Source organism: Oryctolagus cuniculus, chromosome 7 (assembly GCF_964237555.1).
Source record: "Oryctolagus cuniculus chromosome 7, mOryCun1.1, whole genome shotgun sequence".
NCBI classification, from domain to species: domain Eukaryota; kingdom Metazoa; phylum Chordata; class Mammalia; order Lagomorpha; family Leporidae; genus Oryctolagus; species Oryctolagus cuniculus.
Window position 1 is genome coordinate 124,757,730 of NC_091438.1, and position 13,968 is coordinate 124,771,697.

At 37.7% G+C, this 13,968-nt stretch overlaps 1 protein-coding gene across 1 annotated transcript in view; it reads left to right on the top strand.

Moving 5' to 3' along the window:
• Nucleotides 1-13,968, top strand: part of LOC100354698 (selection and upkeep of intraepithelial T-cells protein 1-like) — a 106,705-nt gene that overhangs the window by 20,706 nt on the left and 72,031 nt on the right. The window lies entirely within an intron of this gene.

Here is a 13,968-nt window from a genome sequence, read left to right on the forward strand (position 1 = left end):
ATGGTGCAACATCTAAAAAGACTACACTTTCTTTTTTTAATGTGTGTAACTGCTTTTATTATATGGATGTATCATAACTTTTGAACAATTGCATGAGAATCTGTATGCAATCCAAAAATAAATAAATATTATGCTAAACTGATCTTCTGTATATAAAGAGAATTGAAAATGAATCCTCATGTGAATGGAAGGGGAGAGGGAGTGGGAAAGGGGAGGGTTGCGGGTGGGAGGGACATTATGGGGGGGAAGCCATTGTAATCCATAAGCTGTACTTTGGAAATTTATATTCATTAAATAAAAGTTAAAAAAAGTAAAAAAAAGACAATAAAATTTAAAATCCAGTAAAATTAAAAAAAATCTTTTAATTTCATTAATTTAGTCTCATTTCCTTATTTTCAGAGGCTTATTTTTAAATGTAAATATTTGATTAGTTTTTCCAGGATTTTAAAAAATTGTTGATTTATTTATTTTTATTTGAAGGAGAAAGAGAGAGAGAGAATGAGATCTTCCATCCACTGGTTCACTCTTCAAACTCCTACAGCTTCCAGGACACTGGGCTAGGCTAAAACCAGGAACCAGGAACTCAATCTGGATTTCCCACATGGGTTGCAGGGACCCAGGCACTGCAGTCGTCACTTGCTATTTCCCACCCTGAGGATGATCAGGAAGCTAGATCCAGAAGCAGAGCCTGGACTGGAATCCAGACACCAGTATGGCAGTTACTTGCTGAAAATTTCTTTGGTAGATAAGTTTTTTTAAACTCATATAATTTTTTAACTTTTATTTAGTAAATATAAATTTCCAAAGTACAGTTTACTGATTACAATGGCTTTCCCCCCACCAATAACTTCCCTCCCACTTGCACCCCTCCCATATCCTGCTTCCTCTTCCATTCCATTCGCATCAAGATTCATTTTCAATTATCTTTAAACACAGAAGATCGATTTACTATATATTAAGTAAAGATTTCATCAGTTTGCACCCACACAGAACATAAAGTGTAAAATACCATTTCAGTAATACTTATAGCATTAATTCACATTGGACAACACATTAAGGACAGAAATCCCACATGAGGAGTAAGTACACAGTGACTCCTGTTGTTGACTTAACAATTTGACATTCTTGTATATGGCGTCAGTAATCTCCATAGGCTCTAATCATGAGTTGCCAAGGCTATGGAAGCCTTTTGAGTTTGCTGACTTCGATCTTATTAGACAAGGTCATAGTCAAAGTGGAAGTTCTCTCCTCCCTTCAGAGAAAGGTACCTCCTTCTTTGATGACCTGTTCTTTCCACTGGGAACTCATTCGCAGAGATTTTTCATTTAGGTATTTTTTTTTTGGCCAAAGTGTCTTGGCTTTCCATGCCTAAAATACTCTCATAGGCTCTTCAGCCAGATCCGCATGCCTTAAGGGCTGATTCTGAGGCCAGAGTGCTATTTAGGACACCTGCCATTCTATGAGTCTGCTGTGTATCCTGCTTCCCATGTTGGATCATTCTCTCCCTTTTTTGATTCTATCAGTTAGTATTAGCAGACACTAGTCTTGTTTATGCGATCCCTTTGACTCTTAGACCTATCAGTGTGATCAACTGTGAACACAAATTGATCACTTGGACTAGTGAGATGGCATTGATACATGCCACCTTGATGGGATTGTATTGGAATCCCCTGACACATTTCTAACTCTACTGTTTGAGGTAAGTCAGCTTGAGCATGTCCCGAATTGCACATCTCTTCCCTCTCTTATTCCCACTCTTATATTTAACAGGGATCACTTTTCAGTTAAATTTAAACACCTAAGCATAATTGTGTGTTAATTACAGAGTTCAACCAATTGTATTAACTAGAACAAAAAATACTAAAAGGGATAAAGTATTACATTGTACATCAACAATCAGGACAAGGGCTGATTAGGTCACTGTTTCTCATAGTATCCATTTTACTTCAACAGGTTTCCTTTTTGATGCTTGGTTAGTTGTCAGCGATCAGGGAGAACATATGATATTTGTCCCTTTGGGACTGGCTTAGTTCACTCAGCATGATGTTTTCCAGATTCCTCCATCTTGTTGCAAATGACCGGGTTTCATTGTTTTTGACTACTGTATAGTATTCTATAAAGTACGTGTCCCATAATTTCTTTATCCAGTCTACCGTTTATGGGCATTTAGGTTGGTTCCAGGTCTTAGCTATTGTGAACTGAGCTGCAATAAACATTAAGGTGCACTCCATTTTTTTGTTTGCCAATTTAATTTCCTCTGGGTATATTCCAAGGAGTGGGATGGCTGGGTTGAATGGTAGGGTTATATTCAGGTTTCTGAGGAATCTCCAGACTGACTTCCATAGTGACTTAACCAGTTTGCATTCCCACCAACAGTGGGTTAGTGTCCCTTTTTCCCCACATCCTCGCCAGCATCTGTTGTTGGTAGATTTCTGAATGTGAGCCATTCTAACTGGGGTAAGGTGAAACCTCATTGTGGTTTTGATCTGCATTTCCCTGATGGCTAGTTGTGCCTGTTGGCCATTTGGATTTCCTCTTTTGAAAAATGTCTATTGAGGTCCTTGGCCCATCTCTTAAGTGGGTTGTTTGTTTTGTTGTTGTGGAGTTTTTTGATCTCTTTGTAGATTCTGGCTATTAACCCTTTATCTGTTGCATAGTTTGCAAATATTTTTCCCATTCTGTCGGTAGCCTCTTCACTTTCCTGACTGTTTCTTTTGCAGTACAGAAACTTCTCAATTTGATGCAATCCCAAATGTTAATAATTTTGGCTTTGACTGCCTGTGCTTCCAGGGTCTTTTCCAATAAGCCTTTGCTGGTACCTATTCTTCCAAGTTTTCTCCAATGTTCTCTAATATATTAATGGTGTCGGGTCATAGATTTAAGCTTTTAATCCATGTTGAGTGGATTTTTGTGTACAGTGAAAGGTAGGGGTCTTGCTTCATGCTTCTGCATGTGGAGATCCAATTTTCCCAGCACCATTTATTGAAGAGACTGTCCTTACTCCAGGGATTGGTTTTAGATCCTTGATCAAATATAAGTTGGCTGTAGATGTTTGGGTTGCTTTCTGGTGTTTCTATTCTGTTCCATTGGTCTATCCATTTGTTTCTGTACCAGTACCTTGCTGTTTTGATAACAACTGCCCTGTAGTATGTCCTGAAATCTGGTATTGTGATGCCTCCAGCTTTGTTTTTGTTCTACAAGATTGCTTTAGCTATTCGAGGTCTCCTGTGTCTCCATATGAATTTCAGCATCCTTTTTTCCAGATCTGAGAAGCATGTCTTTGGTATTTTGATTGGTATCGCATTGAATCTATACACTACACCTTTCTGTTTGTCACCATTAGGTGACTTTAGGCTCTACTAATCACACACATTAGGCTCTACTAATGTGTGTCACTTTGCTAATATGATAGGTGTGTAGCAACAGACAAAATTGGATGTAATCAAAACTGAGTATAAATTGAAATGTCCTAAATTAGCTGATAAGTTGTTGTTTATTTTTAAGTTATTACTTTTTTATTTATTGGAAATGGAGAGAGAGCCTGAGAGAGGTATTCTCCATATGCTAAATTTTTGATTTAAAAAATTAACCAACTGCCGTACTCAGATCAATTTTCATTTATAAGAACAAAATAATTGCCATACATATATAGACATATACATATATATATTATATATTTTAAAATATACTTGTGTTTATTTGAAAGTCATAGTTACAGAGAGAGAAAGAGAGAGGCCATGATCAAGGAGATGGATTGGAAGTGGAGCATCCGAGACATGAACCACTGCCCATATGGGATGCTTGACCCATGGTGCTGCAACACCAGCCCCTATATACGCATTTTTCTTCATGTTTTTTTCAGATCTACAAAATTTTAATGGGATATATTTCATTGCTTTTTCAGTAGCTAGATCTTCTGTCGCCTTTCAGTGAATCAGTTTAGCTCTTTTCATATATTGAAAAGTTGATTATTGCAATTCTGTGTCTTTTACTTTGCACATTCAAGAATGTCAAGAAGATGTATAAGGGGGCAGAGCCAAGATGGCGGAATAGTGAGGGCGTGTACTGATAGTCTGGGAAAAGATAGTTTAATAAAAGTGGAGTTACTGTAGTCTCAGGAAAAGGCTCAGGAAAAAATTGCAGAGGAAACTGTTCCGGATCTAGTGGATGTGACATGGAGGACCTACGGGGAGAGCAAGGTTGCCCACCGTGTGGAAGCCCAGCCACAGAGTCTGTGTGCCAGCGCTGGAAGGGGAGGTGAGATAAAAACCTCGGTAACCCAAGACATAGGTGGGGAAAGGCAGAAAGAGCCTAGAGGGAACGAGGCTTGAAGCCCCGCTGGGGAAAGTTCACCAGGCTGACTGGAGGAGAGAAAAAAAAAATAAATAAATAAGGGGAACCGGCACGGACACTAGCGTCTCTCTCCACTCACCTTACAAAGCTGAGCAAGACAAAGGGCAGGCGCCATTTTGGACATTCTTAAAGTGGCGCCTGCCATCAGCCAAGCAGAAAAACCTGACTCTGGTGGGGAGAAATAATAGGAGGTTAGGACCTAGTGAAAGTGTGGAGCTAATGAACTGAGGCAGTGAAAATCTGAGGGGGCGGGAGAGAACTCACCAAGTACACAAACTCGGTAACCTTGGCAACCCAGTGAGAGACTGCAGAGAAATTTGAGACCACACTGAGGGCTGCATAAATTCTTTGTGTGGTCCCAGGGGTAGAGCAGACGAATACCCACAGGGGCCAGATTTCATACATCAACTACCCTCAATTCCACTCAGCTGTGCGGAATTACTTCCCAACTGAGTCAAAAAAAAAAAAAAAAGAGCGAGCGAGAGAACAATCTGGGTGAGTCACCTTTGGCACAACCTTAACCCTGAGGAACCAAACGGAGCTCTCTGGCCACACCCATCACAGCCTCTAAGGATCCATCAAAAGCAGACACTCCACTTAATCTAGAGTCATAGTATAACGAGAAAAAGCACCACAGCAAAAAAAAAAAAAAAAAAAAAAAGAATATCTCCACAAGCCAAACAAAGGCAGAAACCGAGGTAACAAGAACAAGGAAGACACAATGATGCCCCCCAAATGAAAAAGATACCCCAATTCAAGATAATGAAGATGATGAGAAAGAAGAAATGCAAAAAGCAGATCTCAAAAAATTGATAAGAACATTAAGAAGATCTCAAAAACAAATTCTTGAACTACAGAAATCCTTAATGGACAGGATAGAAAATCTCTCTCATGAAAATGAAATATTAAGGAGGAATCGAAATGAAACAACTAGTAGAACATGAAACTGTGATAGCGTTGAGAAATCATAATGAAATGAAGAATTCAATAGATCAAATGACAAACACATTAGAGAGCCTTAAAAACAGAACGAGTGAAGCAGAAGAGAGAATATCAGACTTAGAAGATATAGAACAGGAAAGTATAGTCAAACCAAAGAAAAGAAGAGGAAATTAGAAATCTAAAAAATATTGTCAGGAATCTAGAGGATACTACTAAAAAACCCAACATTCGCGTTCTAGGAGTTCCTGAAGGCATGGAGAGATAGAAAGGATTAGAAGGCCTTTTTAGTGAGATACTAGCAGAAAATTTCCCAGGTTTGGAGAAGGACAGAGACATCCTAGCACAGGAAGCTCATAGAACCCCTAATAAACTTGACCAAAAGAGATCCTCACCACAACACGTTGTAATTAAACTCATCACAGTGAAACATAAAGAAAAGATCCTAAAATGTGCAAGAGAGAAACGTCAGATTACCCTCAGAGGATCTCCAATTAGACTCACAGCAGACTTCTCATCAGAAACCCTACAAGCTAGGAGGGAATGGCGAGATATAGCCCAGGTACTAAGAGAGAAAAACTGCCAGCCCAGAATATCATATCCTGCTAAGCTCTCATTTGTGAATGAAGGTGAAATAAAGACCTTTCATAGCAAACAGAAATTGAAAGACTTTGTGGCCACTCGTCCAGCCCTGCAAAAGATACTTAAAGATCTGCTACACTCAGAAACACAGAAACACGGCCATCAATATGAAAGAAGGTAAAGGAAGAAAAACCACCAGTAAAAGAGCATGGGAAGCTCAAAGCATATACTAGAAAATATCTCCAGGAAAATGGCAGGGCAAAGTCACTATGTAGCAATAGTCACATTAAACATTAATGGTCTGAATTCTTCAGTTAAAAGACACCGTTTGGCTGACTGGCTCACAGAACACAACCCAACTATTTGCTGCCTACAAGAAACACATCTCTCTAACAAAGAGGCATGCAGACTGAAAGTGAAAGGTTGGAAAAAGATATTCCATGCCAACAGAAACCAAAAAAAAGCAGGTGTAGCCATATTAATATCAGACAAAATAAACTTTACCACAAAAACCGTTAAGAGAGACAAAGAGGGGCACGATATAATGATTAAGGGTTCAATTCAACAGGAAGATGGAACTATTATAAATGTATATGCACCTAATTACAGGGCACCGGTCTATTTAAAAGATATGTTAAGGGACTTAAAGGGAGACTTAGATTCCAATACAATAGTACTGGGGGACTTCAATACTCCACTCTCAGAAATAGATAGGTCAACCAGACAGTAGATCAACAAGAAAACAGCAGATTTAATTGACACTATTGCCCAAATGGATCTAAAAGAAATCTACAGAACTTTCACTCCTACATTTAAAGATTTTACATTCTTCTCAGCAGTGCATGGAACCTTCTCTAGGATTGACCACATACTAGGCCATAAAGCAAGTCTCAGCAAATTCAAAAGAATTAGAATCATACCAAGCAGCTTCTCAGACCACAGTGGAATGAAGTTGGAAATTAGCAACTCAAGAATCCCTAGAGTATATGCAAACACATGGAGACTGAACAACATGCTGCTGAATGAACACTGCGTCATTCAAGAAATCTAAAGAGAAATCAGAAACTTTCTGGAAGTAAATGAGGATAACAGTGCAACATACCAAAACTTATGAGATACAGCAAAAGCAGTGTTGAGAGGAAAGTTTATAGCAATAGGAGCCTACATCAAGAAATTGGAAAGGCACCAAATAAATGAGCTTTCAGCGCATCTCAAAGATCGAGAGAAACTTCAGCAAACCAGACCCAAATCTAGTAGGAGAAGAGAAATAATTACAATCAGAGAAGAAATCAACAGGATTGAATCAAAAAAATTGCAAAAAATCAGCCAAGTGAAGAGCTGGTTTTTTGAAAAAATAAACAAAATTGACACCCCATTGGCCCAACTAACTAAAAAAAGAAAAGACTCAAATCAATAAAATCAGAGATATAAAAGGAAACATAACAACAGACACCACAGAAATAAAAAGAATCATCAGAAATTACTACAAGGACATGTATGCCATCAAACAGGGAAATCTATCAGAAATGGATAGATTCCTGGACACATGCAACCTACCTAAATTGAACCAGGAAGACATAGAAAACCTAAACAGACCCATAACTGAAACAGAAATTGAAACAGCAATAAAGGCCCTCCCTACAAAGAAAAGTCCAGGACCAGATGGATTCATTGTTGAATTCTACCAGACATTTAAAGAAGAACTAATTCAATTCTTCTCAAACTATTCACAACAATAAAAAAGCTGGAATCCTCCCAAATTCTTACTATGAAGCCAGAATCACCTTAATCCCTAAGCCAGAGAATGATGCAGCATTAAAAGAAAATTGCAGACCAATATCCCTGATGAAATAGATGCGAAAATCTCTTTTTATTTAAACTTTTATTTAATGAATATATATTTCCAAAGTACAGCTTATGGATTACAATGCCATCCCCCCCATAACGTCCCTCCCACTCACAACCCTCCCCTTTCCCACTCCCTCTCCCCTTCCATTCACATCAAGATTCATTTTCAATTCTCTTTAGATACAGAAGATCAGTTTAGCATACATTAAGTAAAGATTTCAACAGTTTGCTCCCACACAGAAACATAAAGTGAAAAATACTGTTTGAGTACTAGTTATAGCATTAAATCTCAATGTACAGCACACTAAGGACAAAGATCCTGCGTGACGAGTAAGTGCACAGTGACTCCTATTGTTGACTTAACAAATTGAAACTCTTGTTTATGGCATCAGTAATCAACTTAGGCTCTTGTCATGAGCTGCCAAGGCTATAGAAGCCCCCTGAGTTCACTGACTCTGATAATTTTTAGACAAGGTCATAGTCAAAGTGGAAGTTCTCTCCTCCCTTCAGAGAAAGGTACCTCCTTCTTTGATGACCCGTTCTTTCCACTGGGATCTCACTCGCGGAGATCTTTCATTTAGGTTTTTTTCCCCCAGAGTGTCTTGGCTTTCCATGCCTGAAATACTCTCATGGGCTATTCAGCTGGATCTGCATGCCTTAAGGGCTGATTCTGAGGCCAGAGTGCTGTTTAGGACATCTGCCATTCTATGGGTCTGCTGTGTATGAAAATCTCAATAAAATTCTCGCCAATAGAATGCAATAACACATCAGAAAAATCATCACCCAGACCAAGTGGGATTTATTGTTGGCAAACAAAAAAACGGAGTCCCCCTTAATGTTTATTGCAGCTCATTTCACAATAGCTAAGACCTGGAACCAACCCAAATGCCCATCAACAGTAGACTGGATAAAGAAATTATGGGACATGTACTCTATAGAATACTATACAGGAGTCAAAAACAATGAAACCCGGTCATTTGCAACAAGATGGAAGAATCTGGAACACATCATGCTGAGTGAATTAAGCCAGTTCCAAAGGGACAAATATCATATGTTCTCCCTGATTGCTGACAAGTAACCAAGCATCAAAGGGGAAACCTGTTGAAGTGAAATGGACACTATGAGAAACAGTGACCTGATCAGCTTTGTCCTGATTGTTGATGTACAATGTAATACTTTATCCCTTTTAGTATTTTTTTGTTCTAGTTAATACTATTGGTTGAACTCTGTGATTAACACACAATTATTCTGAGGTGTTTAAATTTTAACTGAAAAGTGATCCCTGTTAGGAATTTGGAAAACATTATATTGAGTGAAATAAGCCAGTCCCAAAGGGACAAATATCATATGTTCTCTCTGATTGGTGACAACTAACTGAGCACCAAAAAGGAAACCTGTTAAAGTGAAATGAACACTAGGAGAAACGGTGACTTGATCAGCCCTCACCCTGACTGTTGATGAACAACTTAATATGTTATCCCTCTTAGTATTCTTTTCTGGTTGTTCTACTTAATACTTTTGGTTGAATACTGTAATCAATACACGGTTACTCTTAAGTGTTGAAACTTAACTGAAAAGTGATCGCTGTTAAATATAAGAGTGGGAATAAGAGAGGGAAGAGATGTATAATTTGGGACATGTTCAAGCTGACTTAACCCAAACGGTAGAGTTAGAAACATACCAGGGGATTCCAATTTAATCCCATCAAGGTGGCATGTACCAATGCCATCTCACTAGTCCAAGTGATCAATTGCTGTTCACAATTGATCATAATGATAGGACTAAGAGTCAAAAGGATCACATAAACAAGACTAGTGTCTGCAAATACTAACCGATAGAATCAAAAAGGGAGAGAACGATCCAACATGGGAAGCAAGATACACAGCAGACTCATAGAATGGCAGATGTCCTAAACAGCACTCTGGCCTCAGAATTAGGCCTTAAGGCATGCGGATCCAGCTGAAAAGCCCATGAGAGTATTTCAGGCATGGAAAGCAAAGACACTCTGGGGGAAAAAATGGCCTAAATGAAAGATCTCCACGAGTAAGATCCCAGTGGAAAGAACAGGTCATCAAAGAAGGAGGTACCTTTCTCTGAAGGGAGGAGAGAACTTCCACTTTGACTACGACCTTGTCTGAATATGATCAGAGTTGGTGAACTCAAAAGGCTTCCATAACCTTGGAAACTCAAGACAAGAGCCTAGGGTGATTACTGATGCCATAAACAAGAGTGTCAATTTGTTAAGTCAACAACAGGAGTCACTGTGCACTTACTCCTCATGTAGGATCTTTGTCCTTAATGTGCTATACGTTGTGATTTAATGCTATAACTAGTACTCAAACAGTATTTTTCACTTTGTGTTTCTATGTGGGTGCAAACTGTTGAAATCTTTACTTAATATATGCTAAACTGATCTTCTGTATCTAAAGAGAATTGAAAATGAATCATGATGTGAATGGAAGGGGAGAGGGGGCGGGAAATGGGAGGGTTGCAGGTGGGAGGGAAGTTATGGGGGGGTAGCCACTGTAATCCATAAGCTGTACTTTGGAAATTTATATTCATTAAATAAAAGTTAAAAAAATAAAAAAGACGCATAAGAATATTTAAGAAAATTGAAAAAAGAAAATCCACAGAGCCCCTGCAATTTCTGATGTATCTTGTGATAATGAATACCATTTTGTATGCAATAGCCTTCACCCATAAAACACAGTATATAGCAAGTCACTATACAGAGAGAATTCTTTTATTATAGTTTCAAGTGTGTACCTATTAACTTAAGTAACAAAGAAATTATATGCAAGTTAAATCAGGACCTTATCTAGAATGTCTTTCTTTTTCTTGCAGACGTCCTCCTAGCATTTTTCCCCCTCTTATTGATTTAAGCTACAGAATGCAAGTGCATTGATTTCTAAATTAAAAGTGCTTCTCATTTTTCCGAAAATATCTTTGGCATAGCAGACATCATTATGTTCTCCAGCATGTTCACATCTCAACTCCTTGCCTTTAGTAAGATTTGAATTTGCAAGCCTTGAATAACTTTAGTTTCCTGAACAGGTTTCCTTCAAATGGGTTAGCTTCAAGCATCCCAGCTGAAACTCTGCAGAGAGAGATTATGCTGGCATAATATGCTAAGACCTCAAGAAAATCATTGTGGCTACACAGTTTTGCACTTGACCAAATAATTGCCACATGGAGAGCGAAAATATTTGTATATTAAAATTTGCTTATATTTGTAGCTCTAATATGAGCTATGTTTACTCCAAAAAAGGTGGAAACACAATCAGAAGATAAGTTAGAGGAATAAAGAGAATCAAACCAATAATCTAAGGAGTAATTTAGAAGAAACTCTCTGAAAATAGAAATAAATATATATCAGTAATTGAATATTATATTTATGACTTATTTATGACTTAGTTAAAAGTACTCTCAAATCTATGATATTTAAAAAGACAACCAAAATTTAAGATATTTAAATATAGAAATACAGAGACAAATACTATGAAATTACACCAAATATATGTGGGAAAATATATTTATATTAGGGACAAATACCACTTGTTCTCCCTGATAGGTGACAACTAACTGAGCACCAAAAAGGAAACCTGTTAAAGTGAAATGAACAGTATGAGAAACGGTGACTTGATCAGCCCTCACCCTGACTGTTGATGAACAACTTAATATGTTATCCCTCTTAGTATTCTTTTTTTGTTTGTTCTACTTAATACTTTTGGTTGAATACTGTAATCAATACACAGTTATTCTTAAGTGTTGAAACTTAACTGAAAAGTGATCGCTGTTAAATATAAAAGTGGGAATAAGAGAGGGAAGAGATGTACAATTCGGGACATGCTCAAGCTGACTTACCTCAAACAGTAGAGTTAGAAACATACCAGGGGATACCAATTCAATCCCATCAAGGTGGCATGTACCAATGCCATCTCACTAGTCCCAGTAAATCAATTTCTGTTCACAATTGATCATAATGATAGGACTAAGAACCAAAGGGATCACATAAACAAGACTAGTGTCTGCAAATACTAGCTGATAGAATCAAAAAGGGAGAGAACGATCCAACATGGGAAGTGAGATACACAGCAGACCCATAGAATGGCAGATGTCCTAAACAGCACTCTGGCCTCAGAATCAGCCCTTAAGGCATGCGGATCTGGCTGAAATGTCCATGAGACTATTTCAGGCATGGAAAGCCAAGACACTCTGGGGGAAAAAAAAAACTAAATGAAAGATCTCCGCAAGTGAGATCCCAGTGGAAAGAACGGGTCATCAAAGAAGGAGGTACCTTTCTCTGAAGGGAGGAGAGAACTTCCACTTTGACCATGACCTTGTCTAAATATGATCAGAGTTGGTGAACTCAGAGGGCTTCCATAGCCTTGGCAGCTCATGACAAGAGCCTAGGGTGATTACTGAGGCCAGAAACAAGAGTGTCAATTTGTTAAGTCAACAACAGGAGTCACTGTGCACTTACTCCTCATGTAGGATCTTTGTCCTTAGTGTGCTGTACATTGAGATTTAATGCTATAACTAGTACTCAAACAGTATTTTTCACTTTATGTTTCTGTGTGTGAGCAAACTGTTGAAATCTTTACTTAATGTATGCTAAACTGATCTTCTGTATCTAAAGAGAATTGAAAATGAATCTTGATGTGAATGGAAGGGGAGAGGGAGTGGGAAAGGGGAGGGTTGCAGGTGGGAGGGACGTTATGGGGGGGATGGCATTGTAATCCATAAGCTGTACTTTGGAAATTTATATTCATTAAATAAAAGTTAAAAAAAGAAAAAAATAAATAAATAAAAATGAAACATAAAAAAAGAAGAGAAAGAAAAAAAAGTAATTATTATGGATAAAACATAAGATAAAACCAAATGCAAAAGAAAGATAGCAGCCATATATCAAAACATCCTTGAAGTTTTTGTATAATACATATGCACTAAAAAGTCTTGAAATCTGTGAAGGCAATATTTAAAGATGTTAAAATAAAAACATACACTTCTATGCTCCTTGGCACAATTTTAATGCACATCTTTTAAGAATTGGAAGATTAAATAATAGTTATTATCTCATAAATCTTAATGATGATTATCTGATTTAATATTTCACAGCAATTATCACAAGTCATGGAACCAAGGAAAATTTATTTATAAAATAAAAGCAAATAAAATATGTGAAAATATTCTTGTTTTAAAAAGATGTATTTATTTATTGGAAAGACAAAGTTACAGAAAGACAGAGGCAGAGAGAGAGGTCTTTCATCTGCCAGTTCACTCCCCCAAATGGCTGCAACAGTTGGAGCTGGGCCGATCCGAAGCCAGGAGCCTAGAGCTTCTTCCAGGTCTCCCATGTGGGTGTAAGGGCCCAGGGACTTGGGCCATCTTCCACTGTTTTCTCGGGCACATTAGCAGGGAGCTGGATTGGAAGTGGAGCAGCCGGGACTCAAACTGCCACCCATATGGGATGCCAGCACTACAGGTAGCAGCTTTACCCACTACGCCACAGCACTGGCCCTTGTGAAAATATTCTTAAAACCCACTATTCAGGATAAATTAAATTCAAAACAATGATAATTCATCTTACTGCTATCAGAGTAGCACATGTTTAAAAGCATCAAGTTTGTATGGTTGTTTAGGGAAATAGGAATACATGTATTCTTGATTTAAAAATAAATTAGTACAAACAACTTAGAAAATTGTCAATAACTAATAAAAACTATGATACTATAAGGACAGATTAAAATGTATTATCCCCTTATAAATACCCTTAGACTAGGTATTTGTTGCATTTCTGAATGGAATTATAATATGGGGGGGGGGTAGAAGAGAAAGGGAGAGAAAGAAAGAGAAATTATCATTGCAATTGGCAATTTTGGAGGTGAAAAGTAAAATAACTGAAATGAAAAATTTACTAGATGAACTCAATAGAGAACTGACCCTGTAGATGAAAGAATTGGCACACTTAGAATTGTGTAGCAAATATTTTACCATCTGAAACAGGAACTCCGGACAATATAAATCTGCACATGGAAGGAATTTGACAAACTCCAGATGGGATAAACACAAAAGGATCCACATATTATAGTCAAACTACTGAAAGATACAAATAAAATTTCGATAGCAGGAAGAAAGAAAAAAAGGCTTATCACATAAAAGGGAACCACACTTAAAAGTTTACTTGTTATCAAAAACAAGGGAGAACAGAGATAATGAGATAATATATTCAAAGTGCACAGAGTG